This window comes from Balaenoptera ricei, chromosome 4 (assembly GCF_028023285.1).
Source record: "Balaenoptera ricei isolate mBalRic1 chromosome 4, mBalRic1.hap2, whole genome shotgun sequence".
Lineage (NCBI taxonomy): Eukaryota > Metazoa > Chordata > Mammalia > Artiodactyla > Balaenopteridae > Balaenoptera > Balaenoptera ricei.
In genome coordinates, this window is record NC_082642.1 from 48,957,401 (window position 1) to 48,983,239 (window position 25,839).

A 25,839-nucleotide genomic window follows, 5' to 3' on the forward strand; every position below is an offset into this window, starting at 1 on the left:
AGAAACACAGCCGTGAAAAGCAGCTAAACCCCATTATAAAAATAAATTCCTTTTAAAAACCCGTGAAACAAAGACAGTGAAAGAGAGAGAAATTCTTACAAAATTCGTTCAGGGGCTGTGATGCAACCTGGATTGACCATATCTAGACCCACAGCTGGAGGAGACATAAGGGTGGACACTCTCGGGGCTGAGAGGTTTGGTGAGGTTGGGGGAGCAAACGCAGAGCCTTTAAAGTAATACTGCCTGTTACCCATCCCATGGGTCCCAAATCTCCAGGTTCAAGGGCATCTTCCTACCTCGAAAACATGCATGAGAAACCCAGAAGGTGGTACACCGTGTGATCGGGAAAGGTTTCTAAAACGCACCTCATTTCTCATCTCCTTGTGCTCGGGTTCGCCATTCCAGCCGCTTTACTAGCAATCTCCCTCCTTGGAGAATCAGCACCTTTAACCTCCCGTTCCGTACAGCTTGCAATTTGTCCTGAGGATGAACGGGAAGAGGGGGAGCCAATGAGAGACTAGCTCTAGGTGTTGGGACAGGCACAGGTCACTCTATTTTCCCATCAGGAAGAAGAATTAACCACAGGCTCAGCCTGCCGCCTGGAAGCAGAATAGGGCCTGAGGCGATCCTGCGCTTTTGCGGCCAGCTCCCAAAAAAGCGAGTTGAAAAATGGAGCTCAGGGGCACTGCAATTCACAAACCTGCAGAGTTATAAATGATAACTCTCGTCCACAAATATATTGAGGGAAGGCAACGAAGAGGATCTGAAAGCAAGGCAGAATTGCAGGAAACAGATTTCAGGAGGTCGATTCGAATCGCCTTTAAAGCACATGAAAAGCGGCAAAACGTCGACAATGATGCCCTTGGCCAAAAAGGGCGTATGCGTTTTTTCCTGAATATATTCAGGAAAAAACGCATACGCCCTTTTTGGCCAACCAAGCAACCTGGAAAGGCAAATCAGCGCTACAAAGAAGTCTCGCTTCCCATCGGTCAAAAGGGCCATGCAGAAAAAAGTGTCAAAACCAGAAATGCAGAACAGGCCATGGAGAAATGGGAGCCTTGCTACGCTGATGGGCGGGATGTAAATTGCCAACAGCCACTCTGGAGAAGTGTACGGTGTGTCCTGAAACATCGAAAAAACACAGCTTAGAGCGCATAGGGCACTTCCACTCATGGGCATATAAATTGGGAAAACTAAAAATCAGCAAGACACAGGCACCCCAAAGTTTGGGGCTGCTCTGTTGACAAGAACCTCCACTTCGTGACACCTTAAATATCCCAGGAAAGAGAAAAATGGATAAAGAAGTGGTGGTCCTTATGTACAATGGAATATCACTCAGCCATGAAATCAATGTCATAAGGCTAGTAGCAGCATGATGAGTGGCTTTAGCTACGACGATTCTAAGTGAAATAAGTCATACAGAAAAACACACTTATTATAAGCTATCACTTATAGAGGGAATGTAAAAACCGCTACACTTGAACTGAATTACAAAACAGAACAGAGTCACACGTTTACAAAACACACTATGGCTGCTTAACGGGAAAGGTGGGGTGGGGTGATGCATAAAACAAGGGTTTCAAATGAGCTCAGATACCGTTCCATAAACCCAATATGTAATAGAAAGACCTACTCCTTGCTCAGTGAACTGGACTCAACACCCCCTATTCACCGCACGAGAATATATCTGACTAGTAAGAATCTTAAAACCTATGTATTGATATCTCTCTGGAAGTGAGTCAAGTGGCTGTAAAGCGGCAGAAACACAGCCGTGAAAAGCAGCTAAACCCCATTATAAAAATAAATTACTTTTAAAAACCCGTGAAACAAAGACAGTGAAAGAGAGAGAAATTCTTACAAAATTCGTTCAGGGGCTGTGATGCAACCTGGATTGACCATATCTAGACCCACAGCTGGAGGAGACATAAGGGTGGACATTCTCGGGGCTGAGAGGTTTGGTGAGGTTGGGGGAGCAAACGCAGAGCCTTTAAAGTAATACTGCCTGTTACCCATCCCATGGGTCCCAAATCTCCAGGTTCAAGGGCATCTTCCTACCTCGAAAACATGCATGAGAAACCCAGAAGGTGGTACACCGTGTGATCGGGAAAGGTTTCTAAAACGCACCTCATTTCTCATCTCCTTGTGCTCGGGTTCGCCATTCCAGCCGCTTTACTAGCAATCTCCCTCCTTGGAGAATCAGCACCTTTAACCTCCCGTTCCGTACAGCTTGCAATTTGTCCTGAGGATGAACGGGAAGAGGGGGAGCCAATGAGAGACTAGCTCTAGGTGTTGGGACAGGCACAGGTCACTCTATTTTCCCATCAGGAAGAAGAATTAACCACAGGCTCAGCCTGCCGCCCGGAAGCAGAATAGGGCCTGAGGCGATCCTGCGCTTTTGCGGCCAGCTCCCAAAAAAGCGAGTTGAAAAATGGAGCTCAGGGGCACTGCAATTCACAAACCTGCAGAGTTATAAATGATAACTCTCGTCCACAAATATATTGAGGGAAGGCAACGAAGAGGATCTGAAAGCAAGGCAGAATTGCAGGAAACAGATTTCAGGAGGTCGATTCGAATCGCCTTTAAAGCACATGAAAAGCGGCAAAACGTCGACAATGATGCCCTTGGCCAAAAAGGGCGTATGCGTTTTTTCCTGAATATATTCAGGAAAAAACGCATACGCCCTTTTTGGCCAAGCAAGCAACATAGAAAGGCAAATCAGCGCTACAAAGAAGTCTCGCTTCCCATCGGTCAAAAGGGCCATGCGGAAAAAAGTGTCAAAACCAGAAATGCAGAACAGGCCATGGAGAAATGGGAGCCTTGCTACGCTGATGGGCGGGATGTAAATTGCCAACAGCCACTCTGGAGAATTGTACGGTGTGTCCTGAAACATCGAAAAAACACAGCTTAGAGCGCATAGGGCACTTCCACTCATGGGCATATAAATTGGGAAAACTAAAAATCAGCAAGACACAGGCACCCCAAAGTTTGGGGCTGCTCTGTTGACAAGAACCTCCACTTCGTGACACCTTAAATATCCCAGGAAAGAGAAAAATGGATAAAGAAGTGGTGGTCCTTATGTACAATGGAATATCACTCAGCCATGAAATCAATGTCATAAGGCTAGTAGCAGCATGATGAGTGGTTTTAGCTACGACGATTCTAAGTGAAATAAGTCACACAGAAAAAGACACTTATCATAAGCTATCACTTATAGAGGGAATGTAAAAACCGCTACACTTGAACTGAATTACCAAACAGAACAGAGTCACACGTTTAGAAAACACACTATGGCTGCTTAACGGGAAAGGTGGGGTGGGGTGATGCGTAAAACAAGGGTTTCAAATGAGCTCAGATAGCGTTCCATAAACCCAATATGTAATAGAAAGACCTACTCCTTGCTCAGTGAACTGGACTCAACACCCCCTATTCACCGCACAAGAATATATCTGACTAGTAAGAATCTTAAAACCTATGTATTGATATCTCTCTGGAAGTGAGTCAAGTGGCTGTAAAGCGGCAGAAACACAGCCGTGAAAAGCAGCTAAACCCCATTATAAAAATAAATTACTTTTAAAAACCCGTGAAACAAAGACAGTGAAAGAGAGAGAAATTCTTACAAAATTCGTTCAGGGGCTGTGATGCAACCTGGATTGACCATATCTAGACCCACAGCTGGAGGAGACATAAGGGTGGACATTCTCGGGGCTGAGAGGTTTGGTGAGGTTGGGGGAGCAAACGCAGAGCCTTTAAAGTAATACTGCCTGTTACCCATCCCATGGGTCCCAAATCTCCAGGTTCAAGGGCATCTTCCTACCTCGAAAACATGCATGAGAAACCCAGAAGGTGGTACACCGTGTGATCGGGAAAGGTTTCTAAAACGCACCTCATTTCTCATCTCCTTGTGCTCGGGTTCGCCATTCCAGCCGCTTTACTAGCAATCTCCCTCCTTGGAGAATCAGCACCTTTAACCTCCCGTTCCGTACAGCTTGCAATTTGTCCTGAGGATGAACGGGAAGAGGGGGAGCCAATGAGAGACTAGCTCTAGGTGTTGGGACAGGCACAGGTCACTCTATTTTCCCATCAGGAAGAAGAATTAACCACAGGCTCAGCCTGCCGCCCGGAAGCAGAATAGGGCCTGAGGCGATCCTGCGCTTTTGCGGCCAGCTCCCAAAAAAGCGAGTTGAAAAATGGAGCTCAGGGGCACTGCAATTCACAAACCTGCAGAGTTATAAATGATAACTCTCGTCCACAAATATATTGAGGGAAGGCAACGAAGAGGATCTGAAAGCAAGGCAGAATTGCAGGAAACAGATTTCAGGAGGTCGATTCGAATCGCCTTTAAAGCACATGAAAAGCGGCAAAACGTCGACAATGATGCCCTTGGCCAAAAAGGGCGTATGCGTTTTTTCCTGAATATATTCAGGAAAAAACGCATACGCCCTTTTTGGCCAACCAAGCAACCTGGAAAGGCAAATCAGCGCTACAAAGAAGTCTCGCTTCCCATCGGTCAAAAGGGCCATGCGGAAAAAAGTGTCAAAACCAGAAATGCAGAACAGGCCATGGAGAAAAGGGAGCCTTGCTACGCTGATGGGCGGGATGTAAATTGCCAACAGCCACTCTGGAGAAGTGTACGGTGTGTCCTGAAACATCGAAAAAACACAGCTTAGAGCGCATAGGGCACTTCCACTCATGGGCGTATAAATTGGGAAAACTAAAAATCAGCAAGACACAGGCACCCCAAAGTTTGGGGCTGCTCTGTTGACAAGAACCTCCACTTCGTGACACCTTAAATATCCCAGGAAAGAGAAAAATGGATAAAGAAGTGGTGGTCCTTATGTACAATGGAATATCACTCAGCCATGAAATCAATGTCATAAGGCTAGTAGCAGCATGATGAGTGGTTTTAGCTACGACGATTCTAAGTGAAATAAGTCACACAGAAAAAGACACTTATCATAAGCTATCACTTATAGAGGGAATGTAAAAACCGCTACACTTGAACTGAATTACCAAACAGAACAGAGTCACACGTTTAGAAAACACATTATGGCTGCTTAACGGGAAAGGTGGGGTGGGGTGATGCGTAAAACAAGGGTTTCAAATGAGCTCAGATACCGTTCCATAAACCCAATATGTAATAGAAAGACCTACTCCTTGCTCAGTGAACTGGACTCAACACCCCCTATTCACCGCACAAGAATATATCTGACTAGTAAGAATCTTAAAACCTATGTATTGATATCTCTCTGGAAGTGAGTCAAGTGGCTGTAAAGCGGCAGAAACACAGCCGTGAAAAGCAGCTAAACCCCATTATAAAAATAAATTACTTTTAAAAACCCGTGAAACAAAGACAGTGAAAGAGAGAGAAATTCTTACAAAATTCGTTCAGGGGCTGTGATGCAACCTGGATTGACCATATCTAGACCCACAGCTGGAGGAGACATAAGGGTGGACATTCTTGGGGCTGAGAGGTTTGGTGAGGTTGGGGGAGCAAACGCAGAGCCTTTAAAGTAATACTGCCTGTTACCCATCCCATGGGTCCCAAATCTCCAGGTTCAAGGGCATCTTCCTACCTCGAAAACATGCATGAGAAACCCAGAAGGTGGTACACCATGTGATCGGCAAAGGTTTCTAAAACGCACCTCATTTCTCATCTCCTTGTGCTCGGGTTCGCCATTCCAGCCGCTTTACTAGCAATCTCCCTCCTTGGAGAATCAGCACCTTTAACCTCCCGTTCCGTACAGCTTGCAATTTGTCCTGAGGATGAACGGGAAGAGGGGGAGCCAATGAGAGACTAGCTCTAGGTGTTGGGACAGGCACAGGTCACTCTATTTTCCCATCAGGAAGAAGAATTAACCACAGGCTCAGCCTGCCGCCCGGAAGCAGAATAGGGCCTGAGGCGATCCTGCGCTTTTGCGGCCAGCTCCCAAAAAAGCGAGTTGAAAAATGGAGCTCAGGGGCACTGCAATTCACAAACCTGCAGAGTTATAAATGATAACTCTCGTCCACAAATATATTGAGGGAAGGCAACGAAGAGGATCTGAAAGCAAGGCAGAATTGCAGGAAACAGATTTCAGGAGGTCGATTCGAATCGCCTTTAAAGCACATGAAAAGCGGCAAAACGTCGACAATGATGCCCTTGGCCAAAAAGGGCGTATGCGTTTTTTCCTGAATATATTCAGGAAAAAACGCATACGCCCTTTTTGGCCAACCAAGCAACCTGGAAAGGCAAATCAGCGCTACAAAGAAGTCTCGCTTCCCATCGGTCAAAAGGGCCATGCGGAAAAAAGTGTCAAAACCAGAAATGCAGAACAGGCCATGGAGAAATGGGAGCCTTGCTACGCTGATGGGCGGGATGTAAATTGCCAACAGCCACTCTGGAGAAGTGTACGGTGTGTCCTGAAACATCGAAAAAACACAGCTTAGAGCGCATAGGGCACTTCCACTCATGGGCGTATAAATTGGGAAAACTAAAAATCAGCAAGACACAGGCACCCCAAAGTTTGGGGCTGCTCTGTTGACAAGAACCTCCACTTCGTGACACCTTAAATATCCCAGGAAAGAGAAAAATGGATAAAGAAGTGGTGGTCCTTATGTACAATGGAATATCACTCAGCCATGAAATCAATGTCATAAGGCTAGTAGCAGCATGATGAGTGGTTTTAGCTACGACGATTCTAAGTGAAATAAGTCACACAGAAAAAGACACTTATCATAAGCTATCACTTATAGAGGGAATGTAAAAACCGCTACACTTGAACTGAATTACCAAACAGAACAGAGTCACACGTTTAGAAAACACACTGTGGCTGCTTAACGGGAAAGGTGGGGTGGGGTGATGCGTAAAACAAGGGTTTCAAATGAGCTCAGATAGCGTTCCATAAACCCAATATGTAATAGAAAGACCTACTCCTTGCTCAGTGAACTGGACTCAACACCCCCTATTCACCGCACAAGAATATATCTGACTAGTAAGAATCTTAAAACCTATGTATTGATATCTCTCTGGAAGTGAGTCAAGTGGCTGTAAAGCGGCAGAAACACAGCCGTGAAAAGCAGCTAAACCCCATTATAAAAATAAATTCCTTTTAAAAACCCGTGAAACAAAGACAGTGAAAGAGAGAGAAATTCTTACAAAATTCGTTCAGGGGCTGTGATGCAACCTGGATTGACCATATCTAGACCCACAGCTGGAGGAGACATAAGGGTGGACATTCTCGGGGCTGAGAGGTTTGGTGAGGTTGGGGGAGCAAACGCAGAGCCTTTAAAGTAATACTGCCTGTTACCCATCCCATGGGTCCCAAATCTCCAGGTTCAAGGGCATCTTCCTACCTCGAAAACATGCATGAGAAACCCAGAAGGTGGTACACCGTGTGATCGGCAAAGGTTTCTAAAACGCACCTCATTTCTCATCTCCTTGTGCTCGGGTTCGCCATTCCAGCCGCTTTACTAGCAATCTCCCTCCTTGGAGAATCAGCACCTTTAACCTCCCGTTCCGTACAGCTTGCAATTTGTCCTGAGGATGAACGGGAAGAGGGGGAGCCAATGAGAGACTAGCTCTAGGTGTTGGGACAGGCACAGGTCACTCTATTTTCCCATCAGGAAGAAGAATTAACCACAGGCTCAGCCTGCCGCCCGGAAGCAGAATAGGGCCTGAGGCGATCCTGCGCTTTTGCGGCCAGCTCCCAAAAAAGCGAGTTGAAAAATGGAGCTCAGGGGCACTGCAATTCACAAACCTGCAGAGTTATAAATGATAACTCTCGTCCACAAATATATTGAGGGAAGGCAACGAAGAGGATCTGAAAGCAAGGCAGAATTGCAGGAAACAGATTTCAGGAGGTCGATTCGAATCGCCTTTAAAGCACATGAAAAGCGGCAAAACGTCGACAATGATGCCCTTGGCCAAAAAGGGCGTATGCGTTTTTTCCTGAATATATTCAGGAAAAAACGCATACGCCCTTTTTGGCCAACCAAGCAACCTGGAAAGGCAAATCAGCGCTACAAAGAAGTCTCGCTTCCCATCGGTCAAAAGGGCCATGCGGAAAAAAGTGTCAAAACCAGAAATGCAGAACAGGCCATGGAGAAATGGGAGCCTTGCTACGCTGATGGGCGGGATGTAAATTGCCAACAGCCACTCTGGAGAAGTGTACGGTGTGTCCTGAAACATCGAAAAAACACAGCTTAGAGCGCATAGGGCACTTCCACTCATGGGCGTATAAATTGGGAAAACTAAAAATCAGCAAGACACAGGCACCCCAAAGTTTGGGGCTGCTCTGTTGACAAGAACCTCCACTTCGTGACACCTTAAATATCCCAGGAAAGAGAAAAATGGATAAAGAAGTGGTGGTCCTTATGTACAATGGAATATCACTCAGCCATGAAATCAATGTCATAAGGCTAGTAGCAGCATGATGAGTGGTTTTAGCTACGACGATTCTAAGTGAAATAAGTCACACAGAAAAAGACACTTATCATAAGCTATCACTTATAGAGGGAATGTAAAAACCGCTACACTTGAACTGAATTACCAAACAGAACAGAGTCACACGTTTAGAAAACACACTGTGGCTGCTTAACGGGAAAGGTGGGGTGGGGTGATGCGTAAAACAAGGGTTTCAAATGAGCTCAGATAGCGTTCCATAAACCCAATATGTAATAGAAAGACCTACTCCTTGCTCAGTGAACTGGACTCAACACCCCCTATTCACCGCACAAGAATATATCTGACTAGTAAGAATCTTAAAACCTATGTATTGATATCTCTCTGGAAGTGAGTCAAGTGGCTGTAAAGCGGCAGAAACACAGCCGTGAAAAGCAGCTAAACCCCATTATAAAAATAAATTCCTTTTAAAAACCCGTGAAACAAAGACAGTGAAAGAGAGAGAAATTCTTACAAAATTCGTTCAGGGGCTGTGATGCAACCTGGATTGACCATATCTAGACCCACAGCTGGAGGAGACATAAGGGTGGACATTCTCGGGGCTGAGAGGTTTGGTGAGGTTGGGGGAGCAAACGCAGAGCCTTTAAAGTAATACTGCCTGTTACCCATCCCATGGGTCCCAAATCTCCAGGTTCAAGGGCATCTTCCTACCTCGAAAACATGCATGAGAAACCCAGAAGGTGGTACACCGTGTGATCGGGAAAGGTTTCTAAAACGCACCTCATTTCTCATCTCCTTGTGCTCGGGTTCGCCATTCCAGCCGCTTTACTAGCAATCTCCCTCCTTGGAGAATCAGCACCTTTAACCTCCCGTTCCGTACAGCTTGCAATTTGTCCTGAGGATGAACGGGAAGAGGGGGAGCCAATGAGAGACTAGCTCTAGGTGTTGGGACAGGCACAGGTCACTCTATTTTCCCATCAGGAAGAAGAATTAACCACAGGCTCAGCCTGCCGCCCGGAAGCAGAATAGGGCCTGAGGCGATCCTGCGCTTTTGCGGCCAGCTCCCAAAAAAGCGAGTTGAAAAATGGAGCTCAGGGGCACTGCAATTCACAAACCTGCAGAGTTATAAATGATAACTCTCGTCCACAAATATATTGAGGGAAGGCAACGAAGAGGATCTGAAAGCAAGGCAGAATTGCAGGAAACAGATTTCAGGAGGTCGATTCGAATCGCCTTTAAAGCACATGAAAAGCGGCAAAACGTCGACAATGATGCCCTTGGCCAAAAAGGGCGTATGCGTTTTTTCCTGAATATATTCAGGAAAAAACGCATACGCCCTTTTTGGCCAACCAAGCAACCTGGAAAGGCAAATCAGCGCTACAAAGAAGTCTCGCTTCCCATCGGTCAAAAGGGCCATGCGGAAAAAAGTGTCAAAACCAGAAATGCAGAACAGGCCATGGAGAAAAGGGAGCCTTGCTACGCTGATGGGCGGGATGTAAATTGCCAACAGCCACTCTGGAGAAGTGTACGGTGTGTCCTGAAACATCGAAAAAACACAGCTTAGAGCGCATAGGGCACTTCCACTCATGGGCGTATAAATTGGGAAAACTAAAAATCAGCAAGACACAGGCACCCCAAAGTTTGGGGCTGCTCTGTTGACAAGAACCTCCACTTCGTGACACCTTAAATATCCCAGGAAAGAGAAAAATGGATAAAGAAGTGGTGGTCCTTATGTACAATGGAATATCACTCAGCCATGAAATCAATGTCATAAGGCTAGTAGCAGCATGATGAGTGGTTTTAGCTACGACGATTCTAAGTGAAATAAGTCACACAGAAAAAGACACTTATCATAAGCTATCACTTATAGAGGGAATGTAAAAACCGCTACACTTGAACTGAATTACCAAACAGAACAGAGTCACACGTTTAGAAAACACATTATGGCTGCTTAACGGGAAAGGTGGGGTGGGGTGATGCGTAAAACAAGGGTTTCAAATGAGCTCAGATACCGTTCCATAAACCCAATATGTAATAGAAAGACCTACTCCTTGCTCAGTGAACTGGACTCAACACCCCCTATTCACCGCACAAGAATATATCTGACTAGTAAGAATCTTAAAACCTATGTATTGATATCTCTCTGGAAGTGAGTCAAGTGGCTGTAAAGCGGCAGAAACACAGCCGTGAAAAGCAGCTAAACCCCATTATAAAAATAAATTACTTTTAAAATCCCGTGAAACAAAGACAGTGAAAGAGAGAGAAATTCTTACAAAATTCGTTCAGGGGCTGTGATGCAACCTGGATTGACCATATCTAGACCCACAGCTGGAGGAGACATAAGGGTGGACATTCTTGGGGCTGAGAGGTTTGGTGAGGTTGGGGGAGCAAACGCAGAGCCTTTAAAGTAATACTGCCTGTTACCCATCCCATGGGTCCCAAATCTCCAGGTTCAAGGGCATCTTCCTACCTCGAAAACATGCATGAGAAACCCAGAAGGTGGTACACCGTGTGATCGGCAAAGGTTTCTAAAACGCACCTCATTTCTCATCTCCTTGTGCTCGGGTTCGCCATTCCAGCCGCTTTACTAGCAATCTCCCTCCTTGGAGAATCAGCACCTTTAACCTCCCGTTCCGTACAGCTTGCAATTTGTCCTGAGGATGAACGGGAAGAGGGGGAGCCAATGAGAGACTAGCTCTAGGTGTTGGGACAGGCACAGGTCACTCTATTTTCCCATCAGGAAGAAGAATTAACCACAGGCTCAGCCTGCCGCCCGGAAGCAGAATAGGGCCTGAGGCGATCCTGCGCTTTTGCGGCCAGCTCCCAAAAAAGCGAGTTGAAAAATGGAGCTCAGGGGCACTGCAATTCACAAACCTGCAGAGTTATAAATGATAACTCTCGTCCACAAATATATTGAGGGAAGGCAACGAAGAGGATCTGAAAGCAAGGCAGAATTGCAGGAAACAGATTTCAGGAGGTCGATTCGAATCGCCTTTAAAGCACATGAAAAGCGGCAAAACGTCGACAATGATGCCCTTGGCCAAAAAGGGCGTATGCGTTTTTTCCTGAATATATTCAGGAAAAAACGCATACGCCCTTTTTGGCCAACCAAGCAACCTGGAAAGGCAAATCAGCGCTACAAAGAAGTCTCGCTTCCCATCGGTCAAAAGGGCCATGCGGAAAAAAGTGTCAAAACCAGAAATGCAGAACAGGCCATGGAGAAATGGGAGCCTTGCTACGCTGATGGGCGGGATGTAAATTGCCAACAGCCACTCTGGAGAAGTGTACGGTGTGTCCTGAAACATCGAAAAAACACAGCTTAGAGCGCATAGGGCACTTCCACTCATGGGCGTATAAATTGGGAAAACTAAAAATCAGCAAGACACAGGCACCCCAAAGTTTGGGGCTGCTCTGTTGACAAGAACCTCCACTTCGTGACACCTTAAATATCCCAGGAAAGAGAAAAATGGATAAAGAAGTGGTGGTCCTTATGTACAATGGAATATCACTCAGCCATGAAATCAATGTCATAAGGCTAGTAGCAGCATGATGAGTGGTTTTAGCTACGACGATTCTAAGTGAAATAAGTCACACAGAAAAAGACACTTATCATAAGCTATCACTTATAGAGGGAATGTAAAAACCGCTACACTTGAACTGAATTACCAAACAGAACAGAGTCACACGTTTAGAAAACACACTGTGGCTGCTTAACGGGAAAGGTGGGGTGGGGTGATGCGTAAAACAAGGGTTTCAAATGAGCTCAGATAGCGTTCCATAAACCCAATATGTAATAGAAAGACCTACTCCTTGCTCAGTGAACTGGACTCAACACCCCCTATTCACCGCACAAGAATATATCTGACTAGTAAGAATCTTAAAACCTATGTATTGATATCTCTCTGGAAGTGAGTCAAGTGGCTGTAAAGCGGCAGAAACACAGCCGTGAAAAGCAGCTAAACCCCATTATAAAAATAAATTCCTTTTAAAAACCCGTGAAACAAAGACAGTGAAAGAGAGAGAAATTCTTACAAAATTCGTTCAGGGGCTGTGATGCAACCTGGATTGACCATATCTAGACCCACAGCTGGAGGAGACATAAGGGTGGACATTCTCGGGGCTGAGAGGTTTGGTGAGGTTGGGGGAGCAAACGCAGAGCCTTTAAAGTAATACTGCCTGTTACCCATCCCATGGGTCCCAAATCTCCAGGTTCAAGGGCATCTTCCTACCTCGAAAACATGCATGAGAAACCCAGAAGGTGGTACACCGTGTGATCGGGAAAGGTTTCTAAAACGCACCTCATTTCTCATCTCCTTGTGCTCGGGTTCGCCATTCCAGCCGCTTTACTAGCAATCTCCCTCCTTGGAGAATCAGCACCTTTAACCTCCCGTTCCGTACAGCTTGCAATTTGTCCTGAGGATGAACGGGAAGAGGGGGAGCCAATGAGAGACTAGCTCTAGGTGTTGGGACAGGCACAGGTCACTCTATTTTCCCATCAGGAAGAAGAATTAACCACAGGCTCAGCCTGCCGCCCGGAAGCAGAATAGGGCCTGAGGCGATCCTGCGCTTTTGCGGCCAGCTCCCAAAAAAGCGAGTTGAAAAATGGAGCTCAGGGGCACTGCAATTCACAAACCTGCAGAGTTATAAATGATAACTCTCGTCCACAAATATATTGAGGGAAGGCAACGAAGAGGATCTGAAAGCAAGGCAGAATTGCAGGAAACAGATTTCAGGAGGTCGATTCGAATCGCCTTTAAAGCACATGAAAAGCGGCAAAACGTCGACAATGATGCCCTTGGCCAAAAAGGGCGTATGCGTTTTTTCCTGAATATATTCAGGAAAAAACGCATACGCCCTTTTTGGCCAACCAAGCAACCTGGAAAGGCAAATCAGCGCTACAAAGAAGTCTCGCTTCCCATCGGTCAAAAGGGCCATGCGGAAAAAAGTGTCAAAACCAGAAATGCAGAACAGGCCATGGAGAAAAGGGAGCCTTGCTACGCTGATGGGCGGGATGTAAATTGCCAACAGCCACTCTGGAGAAGTGTACGGTGTGTCCTGAAACATCGAAAAAACACAGCTTAGAGCGCATAGGGCACTTCCACTCATGGGCGTATAAATTGGGAAAACTAAAAATCAGCAAGACACAGGCACCCCAAAGTTTGGGGCTGCTCTGTTGACAAGAACCTCCACTTCGTGACACCTTAAATATCCCAGGAAAGAGAAAAATGGATAAAGAAGTGGTGGTCCTTATGTACAATGGAATATCACTCAGCCATGAAATCAATGTCATAAGGCTAGTAGCAGCATGATGAGTGGTTTTAGCTACGACGATTCTAAGTGAAATAAGTCACACAGAAAAAGACACTTATCATAAGCTATCACTTATAGAGGGAATGTAAAAACCGCTACACTTGAACTGAATTACCAAACAGAACAGAGTCACACGTTTAGAAAACACATTATGGCTGCTTAACGGGAAAGGTGGGGTGGGGTGATGCGTAAAACAAGGGTTTCAAATGAGCTCAGATACCGTTCCATAAACCCAATATGTAATAGAAAGACCTACTCCTTGCTCAGTGAACTGGACTCAACACCCCCTATTCACCGCACAAGAATATATCTGACTAGTAAGAATCTTAAAACCTATGTATTGATATCTCTCTGGAAGTGAGTCAAGTGGCTGTAAAGCGGCAGAAACACAGCCGTGAAAAGCAGCTAAACCCCATTATAAAAATAAATTACTTTTAAAAACCCGTGAAACAAAGACAGTGAAAGAGAGAGAAATTCTTACAAAATTCGTTCAGGGGCTGTGATGCAACCTGGATTGACCATATCTAGACCCACAGCTGGAGGAGACATAAGGGTGGACATTCTCGGGGCTGAGAGGTTTGGTGAGGTTGGGGGAGCAAACGCAGAGCCTTTAAAGTAATACTGCCTGTTACCCATCCCATGGGTCCCAAATCTCCAGGTTCAAGGGCATCTTCCTACCTCGAAAACATGCATGAGAAACCCAGAAGGTGGTACACCGTGTGATCGGCAAAGGTTTCTAAAACGCACCTCATTTCTCATCTCCTTGTGCTCGGGTTCGCCATTCCAGCCGCTTTACTAGCAATCTCCCTCCTTGGAGAATCAGCACCTTTAACCTCCCGTTCCGTACAGCTTGCAATTTGTCCTGAGGATGAACGGGAAGAGGGGGAGCCAATGAGAGACTAGCTCTAGGTGTTGGGACAGGCACAGGTCACTCTATTTTCCCATCAGGAAGAAGAATTAACCACAGGCTCAGCCTGCCGCCCGGAAGCAGAATAGGGCCTGAGGCGATCCTGCGCTTTTGCGGCCAGCTCCCAAAAAAGCGAGTTGAAAAATGGAGCTCAGGGGCACTGCAATTCACAAACCTGCAGAGTTATAAATGATAACTCTCGTCCACAAATATATTGAGGGAAGGCAACGAAGAGGATCTGAAAGCAAGGCAGAATTGCAGGAAACAGATTTCAGGAGGTCGATTCGAATCGCCTTTAAAGCACATGAAAAGCGGCAAAACGTCGACAATGATGCCCTTGGCCAAAAAGGGCGTATGCGTTTTTTCCTGAATATATTCAGGAAAAAACGCATACGCCCTTTTTGGCCAACCAAGCAACCTGGAAAGGCAAATCAGCGCTACAAAGAAGTCTCGCTTCCCATCGGTCAAAAGGGCCATGCGGAAAAAAGTGTCAAAACCAGAAATGCAGGACAGGCCATGGAGAAATGGGAGCCTTGCTACGCTGATGGGCGGGATGTAAATTGCCAACAGCCACTCTGGAGAAGTGTACGGTGTGTCCTGAAACATCGAAAAAACACAGCTTAGAGCGCATAGGGCACTTCCACTCATGGGCGTATAAATTGGGAAAACTAAAAATCAGCAAGACACAGGCACCCCAAAGTTTGGGGCTGCTCTGTTGACAAGAACCTCCACTTCGTGACACCTTAAATATCCCAGGAAAGAGAAAAATGGATAAAGAAGTGGTGGTCCTTATGTACAATGGAATATCACTCAGCCATGAAATCAATGTCATAAGGCTAGTAGCAGCATGATGAGTGGTTTTAGCTACGACGATTCTAAGTGAAATAAGTCACACAGAAAAAGACACTTATCATAAGCTATCACTTATAGAGGGAATGTAAAAACCGCTACACTTGAACTGAATTACCAAACAGAACAGAGTCACACGTTTAGAAAACACATTATGGCTGCTTAACGGGAAAGGTGGGGTGGGGTGATGCGTAAAACAAGGGTTTCAAATGAGCTCAGATACCGTTCCATAAACCCAATATGTAATAGAAAGACCTACTCCTTGCTCAGTGAACTGGACTCAACACCCCCTATTCACCGCACAAGAATATATCTGACTAGTAAGAATCTTAAAACCTATGTATTGATATCTCTCTGGAAGTGAGTCAAGTGGCTGTAAAGCGGCAGAAACACAGCCGTGAAAAGCAGCTAAACCCCATTATAAAAATAAATTACTTTTAAAAACCCGTGAAACAAAGACAGTGAAAGAGAGAGAAATTCTTACAAAATTCGTTCAGGGGCTGTGATGCAACCTGGATTGACCATATCTAGACCCACAGCTGGAGGAGACATAAGGGTGGACATTCTTGGGGCTGAGAGGTTTGGTGAGGTTGGGGGAGCAAACGCAGAGCCTTTAAAGTAATACTGCCTGTTACCCATCCCATGGGTCCCAAATCTCCAGGTTCAAGGGCATCTTCCTACCTCGAAAACATGCATGAGAAACCCAGAAGGTGGTACACCGTGTGATCGGCAAAGGTTTCTAAAACGCACCTCATTTCTCATCTCCTTGTGCTCGGGTTCGCCATTCCAGCCGCTTTACTAGCAATCTCCCTCCTTGGAGAATCAGCACCTTTAACCTCCCGTTCCGTACAGCTTGCAATTTGTCCTGAGGATGAACGGGAAGAGGGGGAGCCAATGAGAGACTAGCTCTAGGTGTTGGGACAGGCACAGGTCACTCTATTTTCCCATCAGGAAGAAGAATTAACCACAGGCTCAGCCTGCCGCCCGGAAGCAGAATAGGGCCTGAGGCGATCCTGCGCTTTTGCGGCCAGCTCCCAAAAAAGCGAGTTGAAAAATGGAGCTCAGGGGCACTGCAATTCACAAACCTGCAGAGTTATAAATGATAACTCTCGTCCACAAATATATTGAGGGAAGGCAACGAAGAGGATCTGAAAGCAAGGCAGAATTGCAGGAAACAGATTTCAGGAGGTCGATTCGAATCGCCTTTAAAGCACATGAAAAGCGGCAAAACGTCGACAATGATGCCCTTGGCCAAAAAGGGCGTATGCGTTTTTTCCTGAATATATTCAGGAAAAAACGCATACGCCCTTTTTGGCCAACCAAGCAACCTGGAAAGGCAAATCAGCGCTACAAAGAAGTCTCGCTTCCCATCGGTCAAAAGGGCCATGCGGAAAAAAGTGTCAAAACCAGAAATGCAGAACAGGCCATGGAGAAAAGGGAGCCTTGCTACGCTGATGGGCGGGATGTAAATTGCCAACAGCCACTCTGGAGAAGTGTACGGTGTGTCCTGAAACATCGAAAAAACACAGCTTAGAGCGCATAGGGCACTTCCACTCATGGGCGTATAAATTGGGAAAACTAAAAATCAGCAAGACACAGGCACCCCAAAGTTTGGGGCTGCTCTGTTGACAAGAACCTCCACTTCGTGACACCTTAAATATCCCAGGAAAGAGAAAAATGGAAAAAGAAGTGGTGGTCCTTATGTACAATGGAATATCACTCAGCCATGAAATCAATGTCATAAGGCTAGTAGCAGCATGATGAGTGGCTTTAGCTACGACGATTCTAAGTGAAATAAGTCATACAGAAAAACACACTTATTATAAGCTATCACTTATAGAGGGAATGTAAAAAACCGCTACACTTGAACTGAATTACAAAACAGAACAGAGTCACACGTTTAGAAAACACATTATGGCTGCTTAACGGGAAAGGTGGGGTGGGGTGATGCATAAAACAAGGGTTTCAAATGAGCTCAGATACCGTTCCATAAACCCAATATGTAATAGAAAGACCTACTCCTTGCTCAGTGAACTGGACTCAACACCCCCTATTCACCGCACAAGAATATATCTGACTAGTAAGAATCTTAAAACCTATGTATTGATATCTCTCTGGAAGTGAGTCAAGTGGCTGTAAAGCGGCAGAAACACAGCCGTGAAAAGCAGCTAAACCCCATTATAAAAATAAATTCCTTTTAAAAACCCGTGAAACAAAGACAGTGAAAGAGAGAGAAATTCTTACAAAATTCGTTCAGGGGCTGTGATGCAACCTGGATTGACCATATCTAGACCCACAGCTGGAGGAGACATAAGGGTGGACACTCTCGGGGCTGAGAGGTTTGGTGAGGTTGGGGGAGCAAACGCAGAGCCTTTAAAGTAATACTGCCTGTTACCCATCCCATGGGTCCCAAATCTCCAGGTTCAAGGGCATCTTCCTACCTCGAAAACATGCATGAGAAACCCAGAAGGTGGTACACCGTGTGATCGGGAAAGGTTTCTAAAACGCACCTCATTTCTCATCTCCTTGTGCTCGGGTTCGCCATTCCAGCCGCTTTACTAGCAATCTCCCTCCTTGGAGAATCAGCACCTTTAACCTCCCGTTCCGTACAGCTTGCAATTTGTCCTGAGGATGAACGGGAAGAGGGGGAGCCAATGAGAGACTAGCTCTAGGTGTTGGGACAGGCACAGGTCACTCTATTTTCCCATCAGGAAGAAGAATTAACCACAGGCTCAGCCTGCCGCCCGGAAGCAGAATAGGGCCTGAGGCGATCCTGCGCTTTTGCGGCCAGCTCCCAAAAAAGCGAGTTGAAAAATGGAGCTCAGGGGCACTGCAATTCACAAACCTGCAGAGTTATAAATGATAACTCTCGTCCACAAATATATTGAGGGAAGGCAACGAAGAGGATCTGAAAGCAAGGCAGAATTGCAGGAAACAGATTTCAGGAGGTCGATTCGAATCGCCTTTAAAGCACATGAAAAGCGGCAAAACGTCGACAATGATGCCCTTGGCCAAAAAGGGCGTATGCGTTTTTTCCTGAATATATTCAGGAAAAAACGCATACGCCCTTTTTGGCCAACCAAGCAACCTGGAAAGGCAAATCAGCGCTACAAAGAAGTCTCGCTTCCCATCGGTCAAAAGGGCCATGCGGAAAAAAGTGTCAAAACCAGAAATGCAGAACAGGCCATGGAGAAATGGGAGCCTTGCTACGCTGATGGGCGGGATGTAAATTGCCAACAGCCACTCTGGAGAATTGTACGGTGTGTCCTGAAACATCGAAAAAACACAGCTTAGAGCGCATAGGGCACTTCCACTCATGGGCATATAAATTGGGAAAACTAAAAATCAGCAAGACACAGGCACCCCAAAGTTTGGGGCTGCTCTGTTGACAAGAACCTCCACTTCGTGACACCTTAAATATCCCAGGAAAGAGAAAAATGGATAAAGAAGTGGTGGTCCTTATGTACAATGGAATATCACTCAGCCATGAAATCAATGTCATAAGGCTAGTAGCAGCATGATGAGTGGTTTTAGCTACGACGATTCTAAGTGAAATAAGTCACACAGAAAAAGACACTTATCATAAGCTATCACTTATAGAGGGAATGTAAAAACCGCTACACTTGAACTGAATTACCAAACAGAACAGAGTCACACGTTTAGAAAACACATTATGGCTGCTTAACGGGAAAGGTGGGGTGGGGTGATGCGTAAAACAAGGGTTTCAAATGAGCTCAGATACCGTTCCATAAACCCAATATGTAATAGAAAGACCTACTCCTTGCTCAGTGAACTGGACTCAACACCCCCTATTCACCGCACAAGAATATATCTGACTAGTAAGAATCTTAAAACCTATGTATTGATATCTCTCTGGAAGTGAGTCAAGTGGCTGTAAAGCGGCAGAAACACAGCCGTGAAAAGCAGCTAAACCCCATTATAAAAATAAATTACTTTTAAAAACCCGTGAAACAAAGACAGTGAAAGAGAGAGAAATTCTTACAAAATTCGTTCAGGGGCTGTGATGCAACCTGGATTGACCATATCTAGACCCACAGCTGGAGGAGACATAAGGGTGGACATTCTTGGGGCTGAGAGGTTTGGTGAGGTTGGGGGAGCAAACGCAGAGCCTTTAAAGTAATACTGCCTGTTACCCATCCCATGGGTCCCAAATCTCCAGGTTCAAGGGCATCTTCCTACCTCGAAAACATGCATGAGAAACCCAGAAGGTGGTACACCGTGTGATCGGGAAAGGTTTCTAAAACGCACCTCATTTCTCATCTCCTTGTGCTCGGGTTCGCCATTCCAGCCGCTTTACTAGCAATCTCCCTCCTTGGAGAATCAGCACCTTTAACCTCCCGTTCCGTACAGCTTGCAATATGTCCTGAGGATGAACGGGAAGAGGGGGAGCCAATGAGAGACTAGCTCTAGGTGTTGGGACAGGCACAGGTCACTCTATTTTCCCATCAGGAAGAAGAATTAACCACAGGCTCAGCCTGCCGCCCGGAACCAGAATAGGGCCTGAGGCGATCCTGCGCTTTTGTGGCCAGCTCCCAAAAAAGCGAGTTGAAAAATGGAGCTCAGGGGCACTGCAATTCACAAACCTGCAGAGTTATAAATGATAACTCTCGTCCACAAATATATTGAGGGAAGGCAACGAAGAGGATCTGAAAGCAAGGCAGAATTGCAGGAAACAGATTTCAGGAGGTCGATTCGAATCGCCTTTAAAGCACATGAAAAGCGGCAAAACATCGACAATGATGCCCTTGGCCAAAAAGGGCGTATGCGTTTTTTCCTGAATATATTCAGGAAAAAACGCATACGCCCTTTTTGGCCAACCAAGCAACCTGGAAAGGCAAATCAGCGCTACAAAGAAGTCTCGCTTCCCATCGGTCAAAAGGGCCATGCGGAAAAAAGTGTCAAAACCAGAAATGCAGGACAGGCCATGGAGAAATGGGAGCCTTGCTACGCTGATGGGCGGGATGTAAATTGCCAACAGCCACTCTGGAGAAGTGTACGGTGTGTCCTGAAACATCGAAAAAACACAGCTTAGAGCGCATAGGGCACTTCCACTCATGGGCGTATAAATTGGGAAAACTAAAAATCAGCAAGACACAGGCACCCCAAAGTTTGGGGCTGCTCTGTTGACAAGAACCTCCACTTCGTGACACCTTAAATATCCCAGGAAAGAGAAAAATGGATAAAGAAGTGGTGGTCCTTATGTACAATGGAATATCACTCAGCCATGAAATCAATGTCATAAGGCTAGTAGCAGCATGATGAGTGGTTTTAGCTACGACGATTCTAAGTGAAATAAGTCACACAGAAAAAGACACTTATCATAAGCTATCACTTATAGAGGGAATGTAAAAACCGCTACACTTGAACTGAATTACCAAACAGAACAGAGTCACACGTTTAGAAAACACACTGTGGCTGCTTAACGGGAAAGGTGGGGTGGGGTGATGCGTAAAACAAGGGTTTCAAATGAGCTCAGATAGCGTTCCATAAACCCAATATGTAATAGAAAGACCTACTCCTTGCTCAGTGAACTGGACTCAACACCCCCTATTCACCGCACAAGAATATATCTGACTAGTAAGAATCTTAAAACCTATGTATTGATATCTCTCTGGAAGTGAGTCAAGTGGCTGTAAAGCGGCAGAAACACAGCCGTGAAAAGCAGCTAAACCCCATTATAAAAATAAATTCCTTTTAAAAACCCGTGAAACAAAGACAGTGAAAGAGAGAGAAATTCTTACAAAATTCGTTCAGGGGCTGTGATGCAACCTGGATTGACCATATCTAGACCCACAGCTGGAGGAGACATAAGGGTGGACATTCTCGGGGCTGAGAGGTTTGGTGAGGTTGGGGGAGCAAACGCAGAGCCTTTAAAGTAATACTGCCTGTTACCCATCCCATGGGTCCCAAATCTCCAGGTTCAAGGGCATCTTCCTACCTCGAAAACATGCATGAGAAACCCAGAAGGTGGTACACCGTGTGATCGGGAAAGGTTTCTAAAACGCACCTCATTTCTCATCTCCTTGTGCTCGGGTTCGCCATTCCAGCCGCTTTACTAGCAATCTCCCTCCTTGGAGAATCAGCACCTTTAACCTCCCGTTCCGTACAGCTTGCAATTTGTCCTGAGGATGAACGGGAAGAGGGGGAGCCAATGAGAGACTAGCTCTAGGTGTTGGGACAGGCACAGGTCACTCTATTTTCCCATCAGGAAGAAGAATTAACCACAGGCTCAGCCTGCCGCCCGGAAGCAGAATAGGGCCTGAGGCGATCCTGCGCTTTTGCGGCCAGCTCCCAAAAAAGCGAGTTGAAAAATGGAGCTCAGGGGCACTGCAATTCACAAACCTGCAGAGTTATAAATGATAACTCTCGTCCACAAATATATTGAGGGAAGGCAACGAAGAGGATCTGAAAGCAAGGCAGAATTGCAGGAAACAGATTTCAGGAGGTCGATTCGAATCGCCTTTAAAGCACATGAAAAGCGGCAAAACGTCGACAATGATGCCCTTGGCCAAAAAGGGCGTATGCGTTTTTTCCTGAATATATTCAGGAAAAAACGCATACGCCCTTTTTGGCCAACCAAGCAACCTGGAAAGGCAAATCAGCGCTACAAAGAAGTCTCGCTTCCCATCGGTCAAAAGGGCCATGCGGAAAAAAGTGTCAAAACCAGAAATGCAGGACAGGCCATGGAGAAATGGGAGCCTTGCTACGCTGATGGGCGGGATGTAAATTGCCAACAGCCACTCTGGAGAAGTGTACGGTGTGTCCTGAAACATCGAAAAAACACAGCTTAGAGCGCATAGGGCACTTCCACTCATGGGCGTATAAATTGGGAAAACTAAAAATCAGCAAGACACAGGCACCCCAAAGTTTGGGGCTGCTCTGTTGACAAGAACCTCCACTTCGTGACACCTTAAATATCCCAGGAAAGAGAAAAATGGATAAAGAAGTGGTGGTCCTTATGTACAATGGAATATCACTCAGCCATGAAATCAATGTCATAAGGCTAGTAGCAGCATGATGAGTGGTTTTAGCTACGACGATTCTAAGTGAAATAAGTCACACAGAAAAAGACACTTATCATAAGCTATCACTTATAGAGGGAATGTAAAAACCGCTACACTTGAACTGAATTACCAAACAGAACAGAGTCACACGTTTAGAAAACACATTATGGCTGCTTAACGGGAAAGGTGGGGTGGGGTGATGCGTAAAACAAGGGTTTCAAATGAGCTCAGATACCGTTCCATAAACCCAATATGTAATAGAAAGACCTACTCCTTGCTCAGTGAACTGGACTCAACACCCCCTATTCACCGCACAAGAATATATCTGACTAGTAAGAATCTTAAAACCTATGTATTGATATCTCTCTGGAAGTGAGTCAAGTGGCTGTAAAGCGGCAGAAACACAGCCGTGAAAAGCAGCTAAACCCCATTATAAAAATAAATTCCTTTTAAAAACCCGTGAAACAAAGACAGTGAAAGAGAGAGAAATTCTTACAAAATTCGTTCAGGGGCTGTGATGCAACCTGGATTGACCATATCTAGACCCACAGCTGGAGGAGACATAAGGGTGGACATTCTTGGGGCTGAGAGGTTTGGTGAGGTTGGGGGAGCAAACGCAGAGCCTTTAAAGTAATACTGCCTGTTACCCATCCCATGGGTCCCAAATCTCCAGGTTCAAGGGCATCTTCCTACCTCGAAAACATGCATGAGAAACCCAGAAGGTGGTACACCGTGTGATCGGCAAAGGTTTCTAAAACGCACCTCATTTCTCATCTCCTTGTGCTCGGGTTCGCCATTCCAGCCGCTTTACTAGCAATCTCCCTCCTTGGAGAATCAGCACCTTTAACCTCCCGTTCCGTACAGCTTGCAATTTGTCCTGAGGATGAACGGGAAGAGGGGGAGCCAATGAGAGACTAGCTCTAGGTGTTGGGACAGGCACAGGTCACTCTATTTTCCCATCAGGAAGAAGAATTAACCACAGGCTCAGCCTGCCGCCCGGAAGCAGAATAGGGCCTGAGGCGATCCTGCGCTTTTGCGGCCAGCTCCCAAAAAAGCGAGTTGAAAAATGGAGCTCAGGGGCACTGCAATTCACAAACCTGCAGAGTTATAAATGATAACTCTCGTCCACAAATATATTGAGGGAAGGCAACGAAGAGGATCTGAAAGCAAGGCAGAATTGCAGGAAACAGATTTCAGGAGGTCGATTCGAATCGCCTTTAAAGCACATGAAAAGCGGCAAAACGTCGACAATGATGCCCTTGGCCAAAAAGGGCGTATGCGTTTTTTCCTGAATATATTCAGGAAAAAACGCATACGCCCTTTTTGGCCAACCAAGCAACCTGGAAAGGCAAATCAGCGCTACAAAGAAGTCTCGCTTCCCATCGGTCAAAAGGGCCATGCGGAAAAAAGTGTCAAAACCAGAAATGCAGAACAGGCCATGGAGAAAAGGGAGCCTTGCTACGCTGATGGGCGGGATGTAAATTGCCAACAGCCACTCTGGAGAAGTGTACGGTGTGTCCTGAAACATCGAAAAAACACAGCTTAGAGCGCATAGGGCACTTCCACTCATGGGCGTATAAATTGGGAAAACTAAAAATCAGCAAGACACAGGCACCCCAAAGTTTGGGGCTGCTCTGTTGACAAGAACCTCCACTTCGTGACACCTTAAATATCCCAGGAAAGAGAAAAATGGAAAAAGAAGTGGTGGTCCTTATGTACAATGGAATATCACTCAGCCATGAAATCAATGTCATAAGGCTAGTAGCAGCATGATGAGTGGCTTTAGCTACGACGATTCTAAGTGAAATAAGTCATACAGAAAAACACACTTATTATAAGCTATCACTTATAGAGGGAATGTAAAAAACCGCTACACTTGAACTGAATTACAAAACAGAACAGAGTCACACGTTTAGAAAACACATTATGGCTGCTTAACGGGAAAGGTGGGGTGGGGTGATGCATAAAACAAGGGTTTCAAATGAGCTCAGATACCGTTCCATAAACCCAATATGTAATAGAAAGACCTACTCCTTGCTCAGTGAACTGGACTCAACACCCCCTATTCACCGCACAAGAATATATCTGACTAGTAAGAATCTTAAAACCTATGTATTGATATCTCTCTGGAAGTGAGTCAAGTGGCTGTAAAGCGGCAGAAACACAGCCGTGAAAAGCAGCTAAACCCCATTATAAAAATAAATTCCTTTTAAAAACCCGTGAAACAAAGACAGTGAAAGAGAGAGAAATTCTTACAAAATTCGTTCAGGGGCTGTGATGCAACCTGGATTGACCATATCTAGACCCACAGCTGGAGGAGACATAAGGGTGGACACTCTCGGGGCTGAGAGGTTTGGTGAGGTTGGGGGAGCAAACGCAGAGCCTTTAAAGTAATACTGCCTGTTACCCATCCCATGGGTCCCAAATCTCCAGGTTCAAGGGCATCTTCCTACCTCGAAAACATGCATGAGAAACCCAGAAGGTGGTACACCGTGTGATCGGGAAAGGTTTCTAAAACGCACCTCATTTCTCATCTCCTTGTGCTCGGGTTCGCCATTCCAGCCGCTTTACTAGCAATCTCCCTCCTTGGAGAATCAGCACCTTTAACCTCCCGTTCCGTACAGCTTGCAATTTGTCCTGAGGATGAACGGGAAGAGGGGGAGCCAATGAGAGACTAGCTCTAGGTGTTGGGACAGGCACAGGTCACTCTATTTTCCCATCAGGAAGAAGAATTAACCACAGGCTCAGCCTGCCGCCCGGAAGCAGAATAGGGCCTGAGGCGATCCTGCGCTTTTGCGGCCAGCTCCCAAAAAAGCGAGTTGAAAAATGGAGCTCAGGGGCACTGCAATTCACAAACCTGCAGAGTTATAAATGATAACTCTCGTCCACAAATATATTGAGGGAAGGCAACGAAGAGGATCTGAAAGCAAGGCAGAATTGCAGGAAACAGATTTCAGGAGGTCGATTCGAATCGCCTTTAAAGCACATGAAAAGCGGCAAAACGTCGACAATGATGCCCTTGGCCAAAAAGGGCGTATGCGTTTTTTCCTGAATATATTCAGGAAAAAACGCATACGCCCTTTTTGGCCAACCAAGCAACCTGGAAAGGCAAATCAGCGCTACAAAGAAGTCTCGCTTCCCATCGGTCAAAAGGGCCATGCGGAAAAAAGTGTCAAAACCAGAAATGCAGAACAGGCCATGGAGAAATGGGAGCCTTGCTACGCTGATGGGCGGGATGTAAATTGCCAACAGCCACTCTGGAGAATTGTACGGTGTGTCCTGAAACATCGAAAAAACACAGCTTAGAGCGCATAGGGCACTTCCACTCATGGGCATATAAATTGGGAAAACTAAAAATCAGCAAGACA